The 25,762-nt window shown below is 45.8% G+C and overlaps 1 pseudogene; it reads right to left on the bottom strand.

The window, feature by feature from the left end:
- Window positions 1–1,319: 1,319 nt before the first annotated feature.
- Window positions 1,320–24,597, bottom strand: LOC119522828 (annotated as a pseudogene).
- Window positions 24,598–25,762: the final 1,165 nt, after the last annotated feature.

Raw genomic sequence — 25,762 nt, 5'->3', positions numbered from 1 at the left:
GTGGTGAACGTACAACTATGTGATGCTACTGCAAGCCACTGATTGTGTCCTTTAGATGGATTGTATGGTGTGTGAGTATATCTTAATAAAATTGCATTTTTAAAAAAAGATGAGGTCTGAGACTTGACTATTAATATAACAGTGTGGACGTCATCAGTGATTTCAGCAGTTTTGTGGTTCGGCAAGACATCTGAAAAGCACTGGAGGAGAGGAAAATGGAAGAAAGCAGGTATAAATATTTCTTTCAAGAAGTGTTGCTGTAAAGAGAAGTCAACAAATATGTGGTATTTTATTTTGCTATGCAAGAGATTTTTATTTCCATGCTGTCATATATGTCTATTCTCTATGGCAAAGTTTCTGGGTTTCCTATTTTTTTTGTAGAAATGTGATGTCATATCATTCCAGTATGAATTTTTCATGACATATTTGAAGGCCACTGTCCTGAGACCTTCCCTGTCTTGAGACAGAGAAGTCTCCCAGATGGTGTCAAAGGTTTTGTGTTTTTTTTTTACTTTTTTCAGTAACCTCAAAACCCTGTGGCTGATTCACAACTGGTGCCCCCACATCCACCACCACAGCCATGTTGAGTCACACTAAACCCTCATGTGGCAACAACTCTTCCTCCCACCTTGTCTCTCACCACTGCCATCCATATACCCACACACATGCACTTGAAGATTCCCACAGGCAGAATGTGAAGGAGGCGAAGGACTTGCTTTCCCAAGGCTTGATGAAGTGACACCGATCCTTAAGGACATACTGAAGCAGCAGCAGGCACAGCCATGTCCCACCACCACTCCCCACTGGGGCCCTCCCATAGCTCGTGACCACCCAGCACCTTTGTGCCCAAACAGAAGAACACTGCACAGAAAGACACATAATTTCTCATAGAGCTCTATTGTGGCATATAATAATAGGTACTGTATATAAATTAAATTAAAAATAAAGCTCCAGCAGGTTGCACAGGTTGGCTGTTAATAAATATATCTCTGGGTAATTGTGCCCCAAGACCAGCTCACAACCACGCTTCCTCATCCAGAGAATTATACAAAAATAAATACAGGCTCGGGGGTGGGGGGAGGAGAGGCAGGAGGGGGGACATGCCCAGTTCCATTTTGAAAGTTTTTCCGCTCACAACATCCATCTGCCCCCTTTTTCTCTCTACAGGTATCACCATGGGAGATTGACTGGAGAGCTCAGAGACGAGAAGGCCTCTCTCCAGTCAAGCATTCTCTGAAGCAAAGGGCCAAGGTCCCCTCACTGCACAGGCCAATATCTCATCTTAACACTCTGGGGAGAATGTAGGGGCTGCCCCCTCCCCAGACCCCAGAGAGAGGGAAGCCTGTTATTTCTGATCCCACCAGCAACCCCTACGAGAACCAGGCCAGAGAGAGGCACAGTGCAAGCACCAGGATGGACATACCATTATTCAGAGCCACAGGGACCACCACCAGCCCAGCCAGGACCCCCAGGGTCTGAGCCAAGGGCCCTCGTAGCTGGGGAGGCAACAGACACACATTCTGCAGGGGTCGCTAGGGCAGGAGATCTCTTTTGGGGCTCAAGCCTTGGGCCAGAACCCTCTTCCTCGTGGGAAGTCATACAGGGCCTGGACAGGCTGAAATGAGAGCCTTTAGCCCCCAAGAGACTCAGGAGGTTGGGTTCTCGCCTTTGCATAAGGACTGGAGCAGCCGGCTCCTTGCCAGCTATGGGAACCAAGCTGCCTCCCCCCTAGGTGATGAGCTCCAGCAGGGCTTCCGTCACGGGCTCCCCTGGGAAGCTGGTCACCCCAGCTATCTCCTTACTCAGGTGCAAAGAGGAAGTGTCCTGGCCCATCCCCTTCTCTGGATCCCCAATGAACTGACCATCAGTAGCCAGAACCAGAGGGTTGTCACATCCCGAGCCCTCTGCCCATGGGAGCCACACATCTCCCATAGTGGCTACCACAGAATGGGCCCCAGAGAGGATTTCCGGAGGCGAATCCTTGGGGCTGTCCCCTTCTGGGCTGCAAGGCATAGCGGAGGGCCCTTCTTCACCCTCCCCCTCCTCATCAGGGTCCTCAGTGTCCTTGATGAGCTCCAAACCAAGTCCCAGCCGAGCATAGGGCAGTGTGATCTCCTCAGCCAGGGCACTGTTCAGGGCTCACTCAGGGCCAGGCCACTTCAAGATCAGGTCGCGGTCCATGGGTACACCCAGAGGATGGCTGGTGGACACCCCCCCATCCGTAGGGCCCTCTCCACCTGCAGCCACAGCAGCCTGCAGGCGGCTCAGGTGGGACAGGTAAAGCTGCTTGAGCTCCTGGTCAATGGTGTCCTCGCCAAGCAACTCCTCCAACCCACTCACAACCTCCAGACCCCCATGGGGCTCATCCATAATAGCACCCACCATGGAATCCTTTCGGCCCCCTCCATTTGCACTCAATACCTCCCATGTGGCCACCACCTTTTGCTGGCTAGGTTCCAGGAGGAGCCCAGCTGCCCCCTCACTCACATCGGGCCCTGAGGCCTGGTCCCTGGGGGAGCCACCCAGGCCACAGAGAGGGGAGGAGGGAAGAATCCTGATGGCCGGTGCCAGGGGGACCTCTGTGAAAGCCACAAGCGGACTGCTTCTGGGGACGTCACTTTCCTCTGGGGGGCTGCCAGTCACTGTAACTTCAGAAACCTAGAGCCATGGGGGGAAGGGGGGGAAGGAGGGGAAGGGGAAGGAAATGGAAGAGAATGAAGTAGAGGAAGGGATGGGACAAGCAGAGACAGTGAGAACTGGTGACAGCCCACGCCCAGCCCCAAGAGAGTTTCTGGACAAGAACTCGTTAAAAACCCCTCTATAATTCTCCAAATTCCAAAGGTTATGTCCTCTATAATAATGTAACAAAATAAGATGGAGTAAAGGGGGGAATGGCTTCCGACAGATGATAGTCAAGACTGAGGAATTCAGTGGAATCAATATTTGGTGAATGGCCCCATCAGTAAATCGGTAAATACTGTTGGCTTACCATAGATCCAGAATATCCATATGAACTCATGATGTATTTTCTTTTAAGAAAAAAAAAATTGATTTCCTAGCTCTCTTGTTTGAAAAGACCCAGAAACTATGTGCATACCTTTGCCCAGGTCTCAGTTAAATATCATTCTCCATCAAAAGAGCTCCTTCACAGAATGGCTGTATTTCCAGGTTTGGGACAGGGAAACTACAAGATAAGTCTGGGACCTCTTGTCATACAAGAATGTGAGGAAGTGCTCAAAGAATGATGGGAACATGTCAAAAGGACTCCAGAGCCAACCTAAATAAGCCCCTCCCAGCCAGAGATAGTTTGATGTAAGCATCAAAAATAATAATAATAGTAAATTGCAATGGATTGCAACTCAAATACGTTTAAATCCAAGAGTTAATAATGACACACCAAAACCCCAAATCCTCAAATCGGTCACTTTTGGCGGAGTTCATTTTTTCTAAAAACTAGTAAATAAAAGGGAAACAATAAAGTATTTATACTCCTTTTCCTGTATAAATTTATACCTTAAGATAACCAAACAGTTGATGGGGAAAGTTTTCCTTTAGAGAAAAATTCCATGAAGAGGCAATAACAGAATTCAATGAAGAGGGAATAACAGAATTACAATATCACCAATTTACTTCGTTCAGTGAAGTAATGGATCTAGATAATAATCATTGATGGCAACTAAAACCATTAGTTGATAAGCTAATGGGGAATTTAATAATGGAGGGATCAGGCTGACACCCTGAATCCATGGATCAATCTCAATATCATAAGGAGAGACCCCAAATATCATGTACATCTGATATGATGAAACAGGAAATACAAAGCACTAAAAAAAAAAAAAAATCAAATCTGAAGTAATCAATCCTTTCCATCCTACTACCAGTTTACAAGAACTAGAGGAGACAGAGAAACACAATAAATGCCTTTTTACATGGATGCAATCAGCCAAATCCAGACTGTGGGAAACTCTACAGGACAAACAACAAGGTTTGTTTCAGCAAGTAAATTGCAAGGTAAGAAAGGGGGAAAGAGGTAAATCAACATAATTTTAAAATCTAAAGAGACACATCAACCAAACACAATGTGTGGGCCTTGTTTGGATCTGAAAACACTTCTGAAATAATCAAGGACACTTGAACACTGACTAAGTATTTGATGATTCTAAGGAATTATTGTTCATTTTCTTGAGGTGTGACAACTGTATGGTAGTTATGTATTTTTTAAAGAATTCTTGATTTTTAGAAATACAAACCAAACTACTTGTGGATGAAAAGATGTCTAGATTTATTTCTAAATAATTCTGTAGGGAATGGAAGCAGAGTATAGGTAAAATAATACAGATAAAGCAGGACTGGACATGTGTTGATATTTGTTTAGGCTGGGTGATGGGTATATAGGAGTTCATTATGCAATTCTACTTTTACATATGCTTGAAAATTTTTGTAATAAAAAGTTAAATACATACACATATGCATAGACACATGCACATATATTAAAATATATCTCCAGAATCTGACTGCACTGTTCTTCTCACACACACTTGTCACAGCCCCACCTCAGGGCCTTTGCACTTGCCCGGGACATTCTTCCCCTAATTATCCACATGGCTCACTCGCTCACCTTCTTCAGATCTTCTTCAGATCTCACTTATCACCAAGGCCTTCCCTGGCCACCTTATCTAAAGTTGCAACACACACACACACACACACACACACACACACACACACATTCCCTACCCCCTTTCCCTGCTTTGTTTCCTTAGCACTTACCATCAACTAAAATACTATATATTTTAACTATGATTTTTTGCCTCACCACTCTCAAATGGAAGTCCCATGAAGACAGAGTTTTTGCGTATTACTGTGTATTCCCAGTGTCCAGAATAGTACTTGGCACAGAACAACTCAATAAATATTTGCTGACTTTATGAATGAAACCTCCATAAGCTGAGGTGAATAATTGCTTCTACCACTCCCCTGAGGTTGTGATTTCTGTGACCTCCCTCGGACTTAGAGTGGACCCAGGGTGAATCAGCACCCCTCCCCCACCCCCGCCTTCCAGCCCAACTGTGTTCTTCCTGTGACCCTCCTACACCCAGAGGCTTGCAAGGGTCTGCTTACCTGAAGTGTCATTTGGGGCCACGGACAGAGAGGGGTGGGGGCTACCAGGGGACCCACTGACTCCTGGACATCAGGACGCTCTGCTGCTGGAGAGAAGAGAAGGGCACCGTCAGGATGAAGTAGGTGTATAATTATAGCAGGACTGACATGGTTAAGAAAATCTGCTATTCTGGCCAAACTGGCAGCTTTGCCTCTGAAGCCTTCAGTGACAGTCGAAGGCAGAGGGTGCCTCTTCAGCTTTATGAAAAGGAAAAGGGACGGAAGAAAGAAATGGTAAATATGAGTCAGAACTCCAACAGCTTGCCAACTGCTTACCCACAGCAGGGATACTATCCTCAGCACTCTTCATCCTCAGCTCGTCCTCATTAGGCCTGGGGGACACAGGAGAGAGTACACGGATCTGACACCCTGAGTAGCCAGTTCTACCACTCACTGGCACCTTCCAAGCCTCTGTGGGGGGCCCTATCTTTGCCTGACAGCTGCTGTTTTCTCTCCTCCTAGCTCTTTTTCTCTCTTAATTATAAAAGTCTGACAGGCTCATTGTAGAAAATTTGCAAAATACAAGAAAGGATAAAGAAGCAGGCAAAACAAAAACAAAAAAATCACACATCAGCCAGAGACAACCACTGTTATCATCTTGAAAGTTTTCATTGCACACATTCTAAGGATTTTCTAAAATCATTCAGATTCTAGAGACGTAACTTCCTCTAACAATAAGAAACATCGTTATATACTTTGAGAAATATTTTAAAAGGCTGCTTAATAATCATGTCTTATGGGTTCACCATAATTTCAGTAGTTATTCCCTTTCTACTGAGCAGCTAGGCTGTTTCCTTCTTGCTATCTCAAATCATGCTTCAGTGAGCATCATTTTATCAACCTTCTCAACAGTTTTATCAACTCTGGATTGTTTATTTGGGATATAGTCCTGGCTGTGAAGGAAACCACCTCTTCTTAGAAAAGGCAGGTAGAGAAGGCTGTATGACACAGGAAGCAGCAGATGGAAGGAAGGAAAGCAAACGGAGAGCGGGAAGGGGGTTAGCAGAAAAAGGAAGACACCCACGGTCAGAAGACTGGATCCCTACCCCAGCTCCCCACCCCTATCAGCCTGGCATGTCATTTAACCTCCCTGAGCCTCACCCTCCTCACCTGTAAAATGGAGCACAAGGGAGCCAAGAGGTGCACATCAAGCACAGGAGAGCCAAGAGAAACAAGGATATAAAGCCCCAAACCTCAGAGCCTGGCACAGAGCAGGGGCTGACTCAGCAGTAGATATTTATTGGTCTTGCTTCCTCCTTCACCAGACAAGTCAGATCCCAAGGTCTGAGTAACATAAGCCAAGTGTATTTCAGCCAGATCCCGCCGGGGCAGGGTCATGGGCATCCTGTAGAAATCACTGTTCTTGTTCTCACAATTGAATATTAAATGTCTACAGGTTAAGGCGAATGAGGGAAGCATTAAGTAAAACATGTTCAGAGACCTGAAAGGACCTAAGGCAACTAACTGCTCAGACCTTTTTCTCTCCTAAGAGTCAATGTGCCAATATTGCCTTTTCTGGAAACGGTCACAATCTTTTGAAATGTCATAATGTTATCTTTACAGAAACAGAATATCACAACCTAACCCTATGTACTACTTAACTATGATTACGCACTGTTCAAAGTGCTTTACATGTAATGATTTAATCCTCACAACAACCTTATGCAATAGGTATTTTCAATCCTCTGAATAGGTAATACTATTATCCCCATGTTACAGAAGGTGAAACTGAGGCAGAGTAAATGGCTCAAGGTCATGCAGCCAAGATCCAAACCCAGGCCTTCCGGCTCCCAAGTCTGTGCCCTTAACTAAGAAACTGCTGCTTAAAGAAGGGAGACTGGGTCTCTAATTCTTTCTAGAAGTAGACAGAGGGAGGCATTGATAATAAACAGGATCCCTCTTTCTCCTGTCACACAGAATTTTCTTTGGACCTGCCTTTCCCCACATATTCTTTCCCAGTTTCCCTGCCTTCCTGGGACATACCACCAGACACAGAAGTGGCTACAAGAAGTGCATTTTATTAGTATTCTAGGGGAAGACACTTGAACCACGAACATGGGTCTAGAGTCTGGAAGCATTGAAGGGACCATCTGTCTTTCTCCATGAACTGGGCTTGCCTATGCCACCAGAGGTATTTGAATCAGAATACTACAGGGCCTCGAATGAGAGATTCTGGGGGCCCAGGCGTGAACTCCTGCACATCCTGGATGAGAAAGGGGGGTTCAGACAAACCGGCTTGGTCCTATGTCAGTCACTCAGTGGGTCTAAAATCCAGGTCTTTGGATTTGGGGCTCCACATAATTTCTGCTGGTCTGTGTTTACTGACTTCTTTTGCTGGTGCAGTCTGGGACAAAAAGCATCATCTTCCTCAGATCTCCTAAATCAAGTATTTTGAAGAAGACCCACAAACAGACAGAAACCCAGCTCTTACTTCCAATGAATACCACCAAGCAAGCCTTCCCCTGCCATCTGGCCCAGCCCTGACCTGCACGCCAGTCAGGCTTCTAGAAGCCACTACAGAGATGGAGGTAAGTGAGAGAGAAAAGGGGGAAACTCAGGAAGCAGCCAGCCAACAGAGAAAGAGCACCACAATTCAGTCAGAGGAAGAAGAGAAGCAAAACAAACACAATACAAATCCCCAGAGCATCTCCTCCACAGCTGAAGAGAGTGAAAGGAGGGGGGACATCCAAAGACCGGGTCAAGCAATTCAGCCAATCCCAAGAGCCACGAAGTCAGCAGAATAAACAGGTCACCCTCCCTACCTTCCAAGTCAGGGAAATGAAAGCAAGGAGGCACCAACATTTATCATTCACCTTTTCCAACGTCGGTCCTTTTCACTGATACACCAAGTCATTTGACTACCTTCCCATCTATCCTTCAAAGCAACACCCTTCCCTTTTTACAAATGTGGAAACTGAGGCTTGAGGAACTGTGTCTCCCCACCCACTAACTACACACACCACATTGCTAACATCTGAAAAGGGTTCCATTTCAAAGAGTGTTTGAAACTGCAGGTTAAAAAAAATAAATAATTATCTCTGAAATTTCACAGAAAAAAAAAAAAAATCCCAGGGCAGTTAGGACTTTAATCAAAATGAGGATAGTAAGAGAAAATCAAGTAAAAATGTATACTGACTCACTGATCAGTGACAGAGAAAAGGGGTTCTTAGAAAACTGGGGAGGGAGGAGATTAAGAACAAAACTGTGCCTACAGTGTGCCTGCTAATTTTCAAGAAAACCTGATCTTTGGGCACTGGCCCCACAAATGCCAAATGGCACCTCCTCAAGGGCAGTGGGCAGTCGGGGGCCAAGAGAGAACAGGGTCCCCAGCACACAGACCTGGGGACACTTTGGGCACACATTATCCTTCTCAGAGGGTGACCATGATGATTAGTCAGGACAGTATAGCCATAGAAGAGGCCATCTCAAGCCTGCAAGCCAGTCTCCTGGGCATGAAAATTCCTCCTTCCAGTAGGAAACCTGACAGCTGCTGACCTTGGACAGTATCTGGGGAAACCAGGCAGTGAGAGGGAAGAGGTGCCATTGACCCCAGCCCAGCCGACCGAGACAGAACAGAAAGGTGAATCGCCAGAGACAGGACAGTGAGCAAGGCACACAGGGCTGACTAGCCCCGTGGAGAAAAGCAAAGCAGACTCTCAGAGCAGTCAAATCACAACTAACACCATCGCTGCCACCCACCGTCCTGGTAACACCCCTCAGCACTCATGTTTTCAAAGAACCCTGCCAGCCCAAAGTGGGTCATGAGATGAAACCCAAAGAGAAACTCAGCAGACCCCGGTTCCCAGGCAGTCAACCTGAAGAATGATGCTGACTCTCCAGGGGGACAGGTGGCTTCAGAAACCTGCCCCACGACACTTGGAATCCCAGTTACCCTGAGCCATCTGCTTTCTGAAAAGAACAGGGTCTGAAGGTGACTGTGAAAGCCACCAAGTCAGGTGGGGTCTTGCTTTGCCTTCCCCAACAAGTCTGTGGGAGCCTCAATTCCATGACTTACGGACAATCCAGCAGGGACGGGGGAGGAGAGCAGTTTATCATGCTATGAGCTCCTTTTACAAGCAGTGACTTCACAATTCTTTGGGCCAGTTCCCACAGTAATAAATACAGTTTACATCCGAACCCAACACACCCATACATGTGTAAATATATATCCATATATGACTGAAAACAGCTTGTTCACGAAACAATACTTACCATCACTACATGTGATGCACTCCAATACTTCCTCTTTTTAAAATGTTTGTTGGAATCCAATAAATTGATCTTGCAAATCAATAAAGGGTCATGGCATGCAATTTTGAATAACCCCAGCTCTGTCACTTACCAGCTGTGTGACCTAGGGCAATTTACCTACCCTCTCTATGCCTCAGTTTCCTCATCTGTAAAGAGGGTATAACCATAATACCTACCTTAGAGTTGTTGAGAATTGAGTAAATATTCAAAATTTGCCTGTAAAGTGCTTAACACACAGTAAAAACTCCATATTCCCACTGAAGGAAACTGAGGCTCTGAAAAGGAAAGCAACCTGCCCAGCTTTGCCCAGCTGGTAAGACACACCACCCAGCCTGGCACCACATTAAGAACTGGGGCACTAGAGGACCGCCCAGGTTCAAATCCCAGCCCTGACACTTTCTTAGCAGGTGGTCTCACTCCCACCCCCTTCCTTAACAATGATGCCCCTCAGGTTTCCATGGAATAAAAGTGGCTCACTTTCATATTAAACCCTCACTCTCCAAACAACTGAGATGATCTGACTTGTCCTGTTTCAACTTCCATTGTTCTCGGTTTCCCTTAAGCCCGCTGACTTGGTTATCAAGTTGGGTCCCCATCCATTCACTTATAGGTGCTCCTAAAACATATTCAAGGCCTTATACTGTGCCTCAGCCCCAGGGACAGGCCTGGAGGCACAATGGTGAGCCAACCCGACTGAGCTTACAGTTTGGCGTGGAGGAAGTCATTAAAGAAAATACTCACACTCATTCTTTCAACAAACATTTATTGAGCACCTGCTAAGTGTCAGGCACTGTGCAAGGCCTCATGGGGAATACAGAGGCGAACAAAACCAGACCACATCCCTACCCCTCACGGAGCTTACAGTCTAGCAGGGCAGAGATATTCATCAGTAGTCCCCTCAAGAACATCTAACTACAGACTGAGGTCAGCGTCCTTTAGAAAAGGAAACACCCTAACAAGGAGCCCTGGCCCAGACTGCAGGGTCAGGGAGGGCTTAAGGATGCCTAGAAGAAAAACAGGGAAGGGTAGGGTGTAGGAAATGAGAGGTTGTTCAGAACACTGGAGGGGGTGTTTGATGAATTCAGTCTTAAGCAAGGTGAGTTTGAGGCATCTCTGGGACATCAACCAAGCAGAGACGCCAAGTCTGGATACAGAAGACTGAAGAACTAGCAAGGAGAAAAAGAGAAGGGACAGAGAGGCAAGAGGAAAAGCAGCAGAGGATGGTCTCAAAGATGGTATGGGAAGAAAGTAGTTTCAGCAGGAGTGGTCAACCACTTCAAGATGAAAACCAAAGACTGATCTATAGAATCTGGCAGGTGCAGGAGGCTGAAGAGGACATGGGGTTGAGGGAGTGGAGAAGGCAAGTGTAGGGGTTAGGCAGTAAAGGGAAGGAGGGTGATTAGGTGTTGGCCAGGAGCAGAGGGAGAGAACAGGGGATCAAGGAAGTTTTTCAAGACAGGAGGGATGCTAGCACATAAAAAGGTCAACCAGGAGGATCCCGGTGAGCAAGGCAGTTGAGAATATGCCGGGAAAGAAAAAGGGTAATTGAGTACATTGATTCTGGAGCAAGTGGCAGGAAATGCGACACAGAACACAGGCAGGGGAACTGGCCTGAGGGACAAGGGGCCTCTTCTCACCTGAAACACAAGGGAGGGAAATCAGGTTTGTGAGCTCGGGGGCTGCAAGTTGTGGGGAGTCCGTTCTTATGGCTTCTATCTTGGTTTTTTTAAAGCAGGAGGTAAAGTCTGTAGATAATGAACATTTGAAAAAGTCACATCAAAGAGGAGACGCAAGATCAGAAAAATACAGCAGGACAGCCAGGAAGCATGGAAAATGAACCTGGATTTGTGGCGATGCCTATTTGCTCTGCTGTTGACATTCGCTGACCCGGTTAGTCTACTAATATCGGTGCTATGGACAAAACTCGGAGGGCCTGAAGAGGTTGGAATGGTGAGACTTCCCCTGAGAAAGTACTCTTAAAACAAAATAATCAGGGGTGGGGCAAGATGGTGGACTGGTGAGTTGTATGTTTCAGTTACTCCTCCAGGAAAGTAGGTAGAAAGCCAGGAACTGGGTGGACTGGACACCACAGAGCAATCTGACTTTGGGCATACTTCATACAACACTCATGAAAATGTCGAACTGCTGAGATCAGCGAAATCTGTAAGCTTTTGCGGCCAGGGGACCCGCACCCCTCCCTGCCAGGCTCAGTCCCGTGGGAGGAGGGGCTGTCAGCTCCGGGAAGGAGAAGGGAGAACTGCAGTGGCAGCCCTTAACAGAAACTCATTCTACTGATCCAAACTCCAACCATAGATAGACTGAGACCAGACACCAGAGAATCTGAGAGCAGCCAGCCCAGAGAATCTGAGAGCAGCCAGCCCAGCAGAGAGGAGACAGGCATAGAAAAAAAAACAACACAAAAAACTCTAAAATAAAAGCGGAGGATTTTTGGAGTTCTGGTGAACATAGAAAGGGGAAGGGCAGAGCTCAGGCCCTGAGGCGCATATGCAAATCCCGAAGAAAAGCTGATCTCTCTGCCCTGTGGACATTTCCTTAATGGCCCTGGCTGCTTTGTCTCTTAGCATTTCAATGGCCCATTAGATCTCTGAGGAGGGCCCTTTTCTTTTTTTTTAATCCTTTTTTCTTTCTCTAAAACAATTACTCTAAGAAGACCAATACAGAAAGCTTCAAAGACTTGCAATTTGGGCAGGTTGAGACAAGAGCAGAACTAAGAGAGCTCTGAGACAAAAGGCAATAATCCACTGGCTGAGAAATTTCACTAAACACCACAACTTCCCAAGAAAAGGGGGGTGTCCGCTCACAGCCATCATCCTGGTGGACAGGAAACACTCCTGCCCATCGCCAGCCCCATAGCCCAGAGCTGCCCCAGACAACCCAGTGTGACGGAAGTGCTTCAAATAACAGGCACACTCCACAAAACTGGGCGTGGACATTAGCCATCCCTGCAACCTCAGCTGATTGTCCCAGAGTTAGGAAGGTGGAGCAGTGTGAATTAACAAAGCCCCATTCAGCCATCATTTCAGCAGACTGGGAGCCTCCCTACACAGCCCAGCAGCCCAGAACCGCCCTGGGGGGACGGCACTTACCCGTGACATAGCACAGTCATCCCTCAACAGAGGACCAGGGGGTGCACGGCCTGGAAGAAGGACCCACTTACAAGTCTCAGGAGCCATACGCCAATACCAAGGACTTGTGGGTCAGTGGCAGAGACAAACTGAGGCAGGACTGAACTGAAGGATTAGATTATTGCAGCAGCTTTAAAACTCCAGGATCATCAGGGAGATTTCATTGTTAGAGCCACCCACCCTCCCTGACTGCCCAGAAACACGCCCCATATACAGGGCGGGTAACTCCAACTACACACGAAAGCTTGGTACACCAATTGGACCCCACAAGACTCACTCCCCAACTCACCACAAAGGCAAAGCAGGGGAGAACTGGCTTGTGGAGAACAGGTGGCTCGTGGACGCCACCTGCTGGTTAGTTAGAGAAAGTATACTCCACGAAGCTGTAGATCTGATAAATTAGAGATAAGGACTTCAATTGGTCTACGCATCCTAAAAGAACCCTATCAAGTTCAGCAAATGCCAAAAGGACAAAAACAACAGAAAATTATAAAGCATATGAAAAAACCAGACGATATGGATAACCCAAGCCCAAGCACCCAAATCAAAAGATCAGAAGAGACACAGCACCTGGAGCAGCTACTCAAAGAACTAAAGATGAACAATGAGACCACAGTACAGGATACAAAGGATATCAAGAAGACCCTAGAAGAGCATAAAGAAGACATTGCAACACTAAATAAAAAAATAGATGATCTTATGGAAATTAAAGAAACTGTTGACCACATTAAAAAGATTCTGGACACTCATAGTACAAGACTAGAGGAAGTTGAACAACGGATCAGTGACCTGGAAGATGACAGAATGGAAAATGAAAGCATAAAAGAAAAGAAGGGGGAAAAAATTGAAAAAATCCAAACGGACCTCAGGGATATGATAGATAATATAAAACGTCCTAATATAAGACTCATTGCTGTTCCAGAAGGGGAAGAAAAGGGTAAAGGTCTAGGAAGAGTATTCAAAGAAATTGTTGGGGAAAACTTCCCAAATCTTTTAAACAACAAAAATATACAAATCATAAATGCTCAGCGAACTCAAAATAGAATAAATCCAAATAAACCCACTCCGAGACATATTCTGATCACACTGTCAAACACGGAAGAGAAGGAGCAAGTTCTGAAAGCAGCAAGAGAAAAGCATTTCACCACATACAAAGGAAACAGCATAAGACTAAGTAGTGACTACTCAGCAGCCACTATGGAGGCAAGAAGGCAGTGGCATGATATATTTAAAATTCTGAGTGAGAAGAATTTCCAACCAAGAATACTTTATCCAGCAAAGCTCTCCTTCAAATTTGAGGGAGAGCTTAAATTTTTCACAGACAAACAAATGCTGAGAGAATTTGCTAACAAGAGACCTGCCCTACTGGAGATACTAAAGGGAGCCCTACAGACAGAGAAACAAAGAAGGGACAGAGAGACCTGGAGAAAGGTTCAGTACTAAAGAGATTCAGTATGGGTACAATAAAGGATATTAATAGAGAGAGGGGAAAAATATATATGACAAACATAAACCAAAGGATAAGATGGCTGATTCAAGAAATGCCTTCAGGGTTGTAACATTGAATGTAAATGGATTAAACTCCCCAATTAAAAGATACAGATTCGCAGAATGGATCAAAAAAAAATGAACCATCAATATATTGCATACAAGCGACTCATCTTAGACACAGGGACACAAAGAAACTGAAAGTGAAAGGATGGAAAAAAATATTTCATGCAAGCTACAGCCAAAAGAAAGCAGTTGTAGCAATATTAATCTCAGATAAAATAGACTTTAAATGCAGGGATGTTTTCAGAGACAAATAAGGCCACTACATACTAATAAAAGGGGCAATTCAACAAGAAGAAATAACAATCATAAATGTCTATGCACCCAATCAAGGTGCCACAAAATACATGAGAGAAACACTGGCAAAACTAAAGGAAGCAATTGATGTTTCCACAATAATAGTGGGAGACTTCAACACATCACTCTCTCCTATAGATATATCAACCAGACAGAGGACCAATAAGGAAATTGAAAACCTAAACAATCTGATAAATGAATTAGATTTAACAGACATATACAAAACATTACATCCCAAATCACCAGGATACACATACTTTTCTAGTGCTCACGGAAGTTTATCCAGAATAGATCATATGCTGGGACATAAAACAAGCCTCAATAAATTTAAAAAGATTGAAATTATTCAAAGCACATTCTCTGACCACAATGGAATACAATTAGAAGTCAATAACCATCGGAGACTTAGAAAATTCACAAATACCTGGAGGTTAAACAACACACTCCTAAACAATCAGTGAGTTAAAGAAGAAATAGCAAGAGAAATTGCTAAATATATAGAGACGAATTAAAATGAGAACACAACATACCAAAACCTATGGGATGCAGCAAAAGCAGTGCAGAGGGGGAAATTTATAGCACTAAATGCATATATTAAAAAGGAAGAAAGAGCCCAAATCAAAGAACTAATGGATCAACTGAAGAAGCTAGAAAATGAACAGCAAACCAATCCTAAACCAAGTACAAGAAAAGAAATAACAAGGATTAAAGCAGAAATAAATGACATAGAGAACAAAAAAACAATAGAGAGGATAAACATCACCAAAAGTTGGTTCTTTGAGAAGATCAACAAGATCGACAAGCCCCTAGCTAGACTGACAAAATCAAAGAGAAGACCCATATAAACAAAATAATGAATGAATAAGGTGACATAACTGCAGATCCTGAAGAAATTAAAAAAATTATAAGAGGATACTATGAACAACTGTATGGCAACAAACTGGATAATGTAGAGGAAATGGACAATTTCCTGGAAACATATGAACAACCTAGACTGACTAGAGAAGAAATAGAAGTCCTCAATCAACCCATCACAAGCAAAGAGATCCAATCAGTCATCAAAAATCTTCCCACAAATAAATGCCCAGGGCCAGATGGCTTCACAGGGGAATTCTACCAAACTTTCCAGAAAGAACTGACATCAGTCTTACTCAAACTCTTTCAAAACATTGAAGAAAATGGAACACTACCTAACTCACTTTATGAAGCTAACATCAATCTAATACCAAAACCAGGCAAAGATGCTACAAAAAAGGAAAACTACCGGCCAATCTCCCTAATCAATATAGATGCAAAAATCCTCAACAAAATACTTGCAAATAGAATCCAAAGACACATTAAAAAAATCATACACCATGACCAAGTGGGGTTCATTCCAGGCATGCAAGGATGGTTCAACATAAGAAAATCAATCAATGTATTACAACACATTAACAAGTCAAAAGGGAAAAATCAATTGATCATCTCAATAGATGCTGAAAAAGCATTTGACAAAATCCAACATCCGTTTTTGATAAAAACACTTCAAAAGGTAGGAATTGAAGGAAACTTCCTCAACATGATAAAGAGCATGTATGAAAAACCCACAGCCAGCATAGTACTCAATGGTGAGAGACTGAAAGCCTTCCCTCTAAGATCAGGAACAAGACAAGTATGCCCGCTGTCACCACTGTTACTAAACATTGTGCTGGAAGTGCTAGCCAGGGCAATCCAGCAAGACAAAGAAATAAAAGGCATCCAAATTGGAAAAGAAGAAGTAAAACTGTCATTGTTTGCAGATGATATGATCTTATATCTAGAAAACCCTGAGAAATCGACGATACAGCTACTAGAGCTAATAAACAAATTTAGCAAAGTAGCAGGATACAAGATTAATGCACATAAGTCAGTAATGTTTCTATATGCTAGAAATGAACAAACTGAAGAGATACTCAAGAAAAAGATACCATTTTCAATAGCAACTAAAAAAATCCAGTACCTAGGAATAAACTTAACCAAAGATGTAAAAGACCTATACAAAGAAAACTACGTAACTCTACTAAAAGAAATAGAAGGGGACTTTAAAAGATGGAAAAATATTCCATGTTCATGGTTAGGAAGGCTAAATGTCATTAAGATGTCAATTCTACCCAAACTCATCTACAGATTCAATGCAATCCCAATCAAAACTCCAACAACCTACTTTGCAGACTTGGAAAAGCTAGTTATCAAATTTATTTGGAAAGGGAAGATGCCTCGAATTGCTAAAGACACTCTAAAAAAGAAAAACGAAGTGGGAGGACTTACAGTCCCTGACTCTGAAGCTTATTATAAAGCCACAGTGGTCAAAACAGCATGGTACTGGCACAAAGATAGACATATAGATCAATGGAATTGAATTGAGAATTCAGAGATAGACCCTCAGATCTATGGCCGACTGCTCTTTGATAAGGCCCCCAAAGTCACTGAAGTGAGTCATAATGGTCTATTCAACAAATGGGGCTGGGAGAGTTGGATATCCATATCCAAAAGAATGAAAGAGGACCCCTACCTCACACTCTACACAAAAATTAACTCAAAATGGATGAAAAATCTCAATATAAAAGAAAGTACCATAAAACTCCTAGAAGATATTGTAGGAAAACATCTTCAAGACCTTGTATTAGGCGGCCACTTCCTAGACTTTACACCCAAAGCACAAGCAACAAAAGAGAAAATAGATAAATGGGGACTCCTCAAGCTTAGAAGTTTCTGCACCTCAAAGGAATTTCTCAAAAAGGTAAAGAGGCAGCCAACTCAATGGGAAAAAATTTTTGGAAACCATGTATCTGACAAAAGACTGATATCTTGCATATATAAAGAAATCCTACAACTCAGTGACAGTAGTACAGACAGCCCAATTATAAAATGGGCAAAAGATATGAAAAGAGAGTTCTCTGAAGAGGAAATACAAATGGCCAAGAAACACATGATACAATGTTCAGCTTCACTAGCTATTAGAGAGATGCAAATTAAGACCACAATGAGATACCATCTAACTCCTATTAGAGTGGCTGCCATTAAACAAACAGGAAACTACACATGCTGGAGGGGATGTGGAGAAACTGGAACTCTTATTCATTGTTGGTGGGACTGTATAATGGTTCAGCCGCTCTAGAAGTCGGTCTGGCAGTTCCTTAGAAAACTAGATATAGAGTTACCATTCGATCCAGCAATTGCACTTCTCGGTATATACCCAGAAGATCAGAAAGCAGTGCCACGAACAGATATCTGCACGGCAATGTTCATAGCAGTATTATTCACAATTGCTAAGAGATGGAAACAACCCAAATGTCCTTCAACAGATGAGTGGATAAATAAAATGTGGCATATACACACAATGGAATACTACACGGCAGTAAGAAGGAACGAACTCGTGAAACATATGACAACATGGATGAACCCTGAAGACATAATGCTGAGCGAAATAAGCCGGGCACGGAAAGAGAAATATTATATGCTACCACTAATGTGAACTTTGAAAAATGTAAAACGAATGGTTTATAATGTTGAATGTAGGGGAACTAGCAATAGAGAGCAATTAAGGAAGAGGGAACAATAATCCAAGAAGAACAGATAAGCTATTTAACATTCTGGGGATGCCCAGGAATGACTATGGTCTGTTAATTTCTGATGGATATAGTAGGAGCAAGTTCACAGAAATGTTGCTATATTTTGTAACTTCCTTGGGGTAAAGTAGGAACAGGTTGGAAATAAAGCAGTTATCTTAGGTTAGTTGTCTTTTTCTTACTCCCTTGTTATGGTCTCTTTGAAATGTTCTTTTATTGTATGTTTTTCTTTTTTGTTTTTTGTTTTTTTTGTTTGTTTGTTTGTTTTTTGTTTGTTTTTAATTTTTTTTTCCGTAGAGTTGATTTAAAAAGGAAGAACAGGTTAAAAAAACAAAAACAAAAACAAAAAAAAAAACAGGAAAAAATGTGTAGTGCCCCCTGGAGGAGCCTGTGGAGACTGCAGGGGCATTGGCCTACCCCACCTCAATGGTTGCTAACATGACCACAGACAAAGGGAACTGGTGGTTTGATGGGTTGAGCCCTCTACCATAGGTTTTACCCTTGGGAAGACGGTTGCTGCAAAGGAGAGGCTAGGCCTCCCTATAATTGTGCCTAAGAGTCTCCTCCTGAATGCCTCTTTGTTGCTCAGATGTGGCCCTGTCTCTCTAGCTAAGCCAACTTGAAAGGTGAAATCACTGCCCTCCCCCCTACTTGGGATCAGACACCCAGGGGAGTGAATCTCCCTGGCAACGTGGAATATGACTCCTGGGGAGGAATGCAGAGCTAGCATCATGGGACGGAGAACATCTTCTTGACCAAAAGGGGGATGTGAAAGGAAATGAAATAAGCTTCAGTAGCAGAGAGATTCCAAAAGGAGCCAAGAGGTCACTCTGGTGGGCACTCTTACGCACGATTTAGACAACCCTCTTTAGGTTCTAAAGAATTGGGGTAGCTGGTGGTGGATACCTGAAACTATCAAACTACAACCCAGAACCCATTAATCTCGAAGACAATTGTATAAAAATGTAGCTTATGAGGCGTGACAATGGGATTGGGAAAACCATAAGGACCACACTCCACTTTGTCTAGTTTATGGATGGATGAGTAGAAAAATAGGGGAAGGAAACAAACAAACAGACAAAGGTACCCAGTGTTCTTTTTTACTTCAATTGCTCTTTTTCACTTTAATTATTATTCTTTTTATTTTTGTGTGTGTGGTAATGAAGGTGTCAGGGATTGATTTAGGTGATGAATGTACAACTATGTAATGGTACTTTGAACAATCAAATGTATGATTTGTTTTGTATGACTGCGTGGTATGTGAATATATCTCAATAAAATGAAGATTTAAAAAAAAAAAGAATTGGGGTAGCTGGTGGTGGATACCTGAAACTATCAAACTACAACCCAAAACCCATGAATCTCGAAGACAATTGTATAAAAATGTAGCCTATGAGGGGTGACAATGGGATTGGGAAAGCCATAAGGACCACACTCCCCTTTGTCTAGTTTACGGATGGATGAGTAGAAAAACAGGGGAAGGAAACAAACAAACAAACATACAAAGGTACCCAGTGTTCTTTTTTATTTTAATTGCTCTTTTTCACTTTAACTATTATTCTTGTTATTTTTGTGTGTGTGCTAATGAAGGTGTCAGGGATTGATTTAGGTGATGAATGTACAACTATGTAATAGTACTGTGAACAATCGAATGTACGATTTGTTTTGTATGAGTGTGTGGTATGTGAATATATCTCAATAAAACGAAGATAAAAAAACTGAATTTAAAACAAACAAACAAAAAAAGTAAATGAATAAAAGGGAGGGAAGGGATGTTTGGGGATGTTTGGGGTGTTCTTTTTTACTTTAACTTTTATTCTAATTCTTTTTTGTGTGTGATAATGAAAATGTTCAAAAACTGATTGTGCTGATGAATGCTCAAATATATAATGGTACTATGAACAACAAATGGTACTATTGTACACTGTGGATGACTGTATGGTTTGTGAATGTATCTCAATAAAATTGAATTATTTAAAAAAAAAATAATCAACTGAGAAGACTGCAGAGGGCCCGGAACCAACATTCCTAGGGAAGGAAATGGTATGAGCGAAGGCCTGAGGCAGGAAAGAGCCAAGGCCCCTTGGTGTAACAGAAAGACCATGGCAACAGGAGCTGAGAAGGCAGAGAACAGTATGAGGTGAGACTACGAGCAGGCAGAGGTCAGACTGGGAGACAGGGTGAGGGTGGGGGTTGGTGCTTGAAGGCCAGGGTGAGATTTTCTTGGTTTTATTAAGAATAGGATACCTCCTTAGGGGTTTAAGCCAAGGCAGACCAGAAGTGCTTCTCCCCACACAGCCACACACTGGGAGCTTCAGTTTGTTCATCCAGGAAAGAGGGATAAAAACCATCCATCTCACAGGGAATGCTGTCAGGATTCAATGAGACTCTGCATAAACCGACTCAGCAAAGTGCCTTGCAAACAGCAGGATCTCTGCCAGATTTCTTATAAACAAGCCCTCCATACCTGCTCGTTCCACCACACAGCCCTCTGACATCTTAGGGCCAGGCTGCAACTCTTTTTCCCTGCTTGAACCTACCACTGTGCCCAGCACACAGTAGGCCCTCAATAAATGCTTGTTGATGGATTATCTCTAAGCCTAAAACCCCTCTCCCATCTGGGTTATCTTAAAAGCCTGATAAAGCAACCCAGGGAATGCAGCCACTCATGTTTCCGAGCTGCTCCCTGATGGCTACCACAGAGTTTATCCGGTGCCTCCATCTGATGTACCTATGCCCAGTGAACAGTGGGCCTGGAACCAACATTTCCTGAATGGGAAACCCTCTGTGATGGGGCTCCCACAGGGAAAGGATATCCCAAGATCCTCCACCATCTTCCAAGATGGCTGGGACACGAGGAGCAAGGGGAGGAAGGGCACCTGTTCTTCAACATAGCAAGTCACCAGCAGCACATATAGGTTTTAAAACAATAAGTTAAAATGTACTCGCCAAGAAAGCCACCAACCTACAGAGAAAACCTTATCACTGATCCTGCAGTGAGCACCAACCTCCCCTTAGCAAGAGCTGAGATCAAAAGATAAAGAAGCTATCAAAAAACCATCTGCCCACTTAAAATAATATCACAAGTCATGTTAGGAACCACAGACCCAGGGCCAGATACCAAAACAATTGTCTGAACAGGCTGCTTCAATTTCTCCTTAAAACCACTTACGTAGTTCAAAAGAAAAACACCCTCTCCACCTAACATAGCCCTGAAAGATTTTCTCTGTTCCCTTCCTTTCATACTCTTTAATAAAATGACCAAACCCTGTTACCCAAACTGTCGCATCTTATAGACAGGGCCCCCAAGACAGCTGGCTGGGGTGAAAAGTTGGGGAGAAATGAAAGCCAATTCTAGGGTGCTAGAAATGCTCTGTTATCTTGGTCTGGATGGTGGGTACACAAGTGTATACATAGGTAACAGTCCATCGAGCCATACACTTAAGATTAGTACACTTTGCTGTAGGTATGCGTACATCAATAAAGCAAGAAGGCAAAAGGAAAGTATGACATGCTGGGAACACCAGGTGTGAAATCCTAAATTTGCCCTGAATCCTGCCAGGCCTTCAAAAGTCTCCGTAGTAAAAATTCTCCCGGCATCTTTTCCCTGGTCCTGTCACCCACTAGCTGAGTGACCTTGAGTGCATGAGTTCACCCCTCTAAGTTTCCTCCTCTATTAAACAGGACCAGTCATAACATCTACACTCCACAGCAAGCACAGCGGGGCTCAAGGAGACAATGGACCTGAAGCTCTTAGCACAGAGATCAGTAAATGCTGGCTACAGTTATCTTTCACAGATACCACCATACTTCTTTAGTTAACTTGCCCCAGGTTTGCTGTATCTAATCCTACCACTCAAAGTGACTCTCATCCCCCCCTCCTTTAACAGATGAGGAAACTGAAGCCAGGCCACACAGCCGGTGACAGGCAAAGCAGAATTTAGGAGGGGAATCCAGGAAACTATATGTGTGACTCCCTGAATACTAATTACTAGTTAACACCTATATGGCACTGAGCCAGGTTCAATTCTGGGTGCTCTACTCATAACCTATGAGGGAGGGTATTATAATTACCTCTATTTTACAAATGAGGGCAGCGAGGCACAGTGAAGTTAAATGACTTGGCCAAGGTCACAAAGCCAGTAAATGGCAAGGCTGGGATTTGAACCCAGGAAATCTGATGTCAGAATCCATGCCCTTCATGCTACAGGAAAGCCATGCTACCTGCCCTCTTTAGACTAAACTTTCAGGTCACGATGAGGGCTCACAGCTTGGTAAATTGGTGCTTGCCTGCTTGCTCACTCACCTAGGAACATCTGCCTACCAGCCCAGAGCGAGACCTTTCTGAACCACTCACAGAAGCCCCTGCCAGAACTGAGAGCAGAAGATTCACCAACATTTTGCCACAGCCAGGGGCTTCTGATCAAGCACATATAAAGTGAAATTTACGCATTTCCTATACGTACAGGGAGAATCTACTGATCCCCAGCACCAGGCTAGACCTGAGTGACCCTAAAAAGAATCAGGCCAAGTGGATGCCTTTAAAAACAAAAAACTCATAGTTCGATGGAGGAAACCTAGGAGAATCTTGTATCAGGGGTGCCTGTGTCCCAGCCGCTGAATGATCACAGGTGGTATGGGAAAAATAAAACACGGGACACAAGCTTACAGTTCAGGCCCCATCTGTTCTGACTCTGCCACAGCCACTGTTTCCTGTGAGAGCATGGCTCAGCCCCTTACCTCCACAGGAGTCCTCAGACTTGATTAGAACCTAACAGTACAGAGTGCACAGTCTTCAAGGTCAGACATGGCCAAATTAGAAAAGCCAGGCACCATCACTTCCTCAACCAGTCTCTCCATGCCTAGAACCTTGGTCTCTGGCTCTCTCTCAAATGGGGATCAGAGTCCCTAATCCCCACTGGCAAGGCCCTTGGTCCCCACTGCGACACTACCAAGTCACTGCAGTTTTCTCTCCACTCCAGCCACACTGTCCATCATTCACACCAAGCTCATCCCCACCTCAGGGCCTTTGCACTTACTGTTCCTTCTGCCTGGAATACCCTTGTCCCCATGTGTGCTTAACTGCTCTTCCTTATCATTCAGGACTTCGTTTAAATGGCATCTCCTCAAAAGAGTTTTCCCCGTTCCCCTTTCTACAAACACTATTCCCCCCATATCTGTGCCTCACTCCTTTTCATCATCCAGGACTCGGCTCCTCAGAAGCCCTCCCTGAACACACTGTCTGAAGCAGCCATCCTCTCCCAATCTATCCCTTTACTCCATTTTACTTGCCTCTCAGCATCTAACCTTACCCCTATTTATCTGTTTGCTTGTTGTTTCTTTTTAAAAATGTCTCCCATAGGAGCCTGTATGATCCTTGAGGGTAGGGAAAATGTCTGCCTTGTTCAGGGCTTCACAGTGGAACTCAATATATCACTTGCTGAATAAAGGAATCCCCAACATTTCAAACAGTACCTAGCACATGTTTGGCCTCAAATACTCTTTGACTAACTGCCTAAATGAATGCGCCCTCCTCCCTATCCTGGAGAGCAGGCCTGCAGGGTTCTTGGGCTGGGATGCTTGTCCTCCATCCTAGACACAGCCCTGTGTTGGCAGAGGTGGCGCTGGCAAACATTATCTGCGCCTCATTGGCTTCATGCAGCTCTTCAGCTGCCTGGCCTCAGCCTCCACGGGACCCTGGCACTCGGGCTGTGGCTCCAGCTGCTGCAGCTTTTGGGGCAGCCCTTCGGCATCAGTGGGTGTGGGAGCGGGTCCGATCCGGAGCAGGACCGTGTAGCTGCGGCCCTGGTTGTTGGCCCAGAAAGTGCCCTCGGGGGTCTCATAGCGCACCACGAAGTCCAGGCGTGCCCCATTGCCCGCGCCCTCAGCAAAGGGCAGCTGGAAGGCAAAGCGGTCGGTGCGGCCACCGTCGTCGGGCGAGGAGGCAGCCGCCTGCCCGGGGCCCAGGCTGAGGCCCTGATCCAGGATGGGATCTCCTCCTGTTCTTCCCGCTCCTGCCCCCGGCGGGCTGCGCGGTACGTAGCGCGCTGGGTGGTCGCAGAAGGAAGCCCAGCCGTCGCGTGAGGCCCGCACGTGCTCCGCCTTCTCGAAGGAGCGGTTCAGCATGCGTACCAAGCCGCGCAGCACCGGCGGGCGCCCGCCAGGCACCCATACCCCGGTACCCCCCGGGGACTGCTCCGGGAGGCGGCAGCAGCGCCTCCAGCTCCACTATGACGCGCCCCAAGCGCTCCAGACGGCCCGGCGCAGGCGGCAGCGAAAATGTGGGCACCAGGTAAACACCCCCGCCAGCGGGGACGGGACACAGCGACGAGGGCTCGGGGTCAGCCTCCTCTTCCTCCTCCCCTTCACCCCATCCTCGCCATCGTCGTCCTCGTCGGCCCCGCCGCCGCCGCCATCTTGCCCGCCCCGGGCCCGCCCGACGGCCGGTAGCGGCGCAGCTGCGCCAGCGACAGCCCCAGGGCCTCGTCGGCGAACAGCACCCTCCGCGGGGCCACCGCCGCCTCGACCGAGGTGCGGGGCTCGCCCGCGGCCGGCGAGGGGGGCGCGAGATGCCGCAGCGGGGGCTCCACAGGGGCCGTGCGCGCCATATCGACGGCGGCGGCGGCACCGGCGGTACCGGCTGCGGCACCGGCGGGGACAGGGCTTGTAGGGGCGGGCAGTCAATGGAAAGGCCAGCGCGGGGCGGGGTGGTTCGCGGGGGGTGCGCACGCAGCGAGAGGAAGATGGAGAGAGCCGAGCGCCAATCGCGAGCCGTGTGCGAGTGACGCCAGCAGGGAAATGTGAGCAGGCAAAGCACGCAGCCAATGGGGAGCCCAAGAGGGCTTGGTTGAGGAGGCGGGATGATCGGGGATCAATGGAGAGGCCGGAATGGGGTGGTACGGGTTAGGGGATGAAGAGAGCGGAAGCGGGACCACCCATGGGAAAGTCTGAGAGGGAGTGGCGTGTGGGAAGCGGGGTAAATGGAATGGCTACCAGTGAAGGGAGCAGCAGCAGCAGCAGCAGAGAGCGAATGGAGAGGCCCGAAAAGTGGGAGCTCCTTAGACTGCGTATGCGGTGGGATGGGAGACAGGGTCAGCTAATAGCCAATGGAGAGCTGCTCACGGATTGCGTAGAGGCGAAATGACGATAGTGACTGCAGAGAGCCAATGGGAAGGCTTGTGAGCGTGCGACTTCTAGGGCGGTGCCAGGGCGGAACTAGCCAATATTGGAAGCTAGACGGAGACCGAGAGGCGGAATGTGAGCAGCCACGAAGGCGGGACTGGAAAGGGGCGGAGCCAATAGGGGTGGCAGATGAAGAGCGTGAGTGCGGAAGAGAGAAAGCGACTAGCCAATGGAAGGGGGAAGGGTGAGGGCTCTGAGACCTTAAGGGGCAGTGCTAGGACGGGACGAACCAATGCGGAGGCCAGAAAGCGTTAGCGGGATGAAGGGAGGATGTGGAGGCGGGACAGGAAGGAGCAGGGTCAATGGGGGCGGTGTAGGTGGTTTGAAAGAGGTGATGACAAGCCAATAAGGAGGCCAGAGGGGAGGATGGTGCGCAGGCAGAGCCTGGACTCCTGCGTGTGGGGGCAGCAGAACCATAGGATGCAGGCAGCCGATAGAAAGAGCATCCCTCTCGCGGAGGGTCCCCAACCCTCTGTGACTCCCAGTTGCCCCAGGGCCGTGAATGCCGGAGCCCCTGATAGCCTGGACCACACCCTCATGTGAGACCCAAGCAAGCAAATAGTGCCTTCCTGTCTCATACACTGGGTTCCC

The sequence above is a fragment of the Choloepus didactylus genome, chromosome X (genome assembly GCF_015220235.1).
Source record: "Choloepus didactylus isolate mChoDid1 chromosome X, mChoDid1.pri, whole genome shotgun sequence".
Taxonomy (NCBI): domain Eukaryota; kingdom Metazoa; phylum Chordata; class Mammalia; order Pilosa; family Megalonychidae; genus Choloepus; species Choloepus didactylus.
This window is presented reverse-complemented; position numbering and strand designations above follow the sequence as displayed.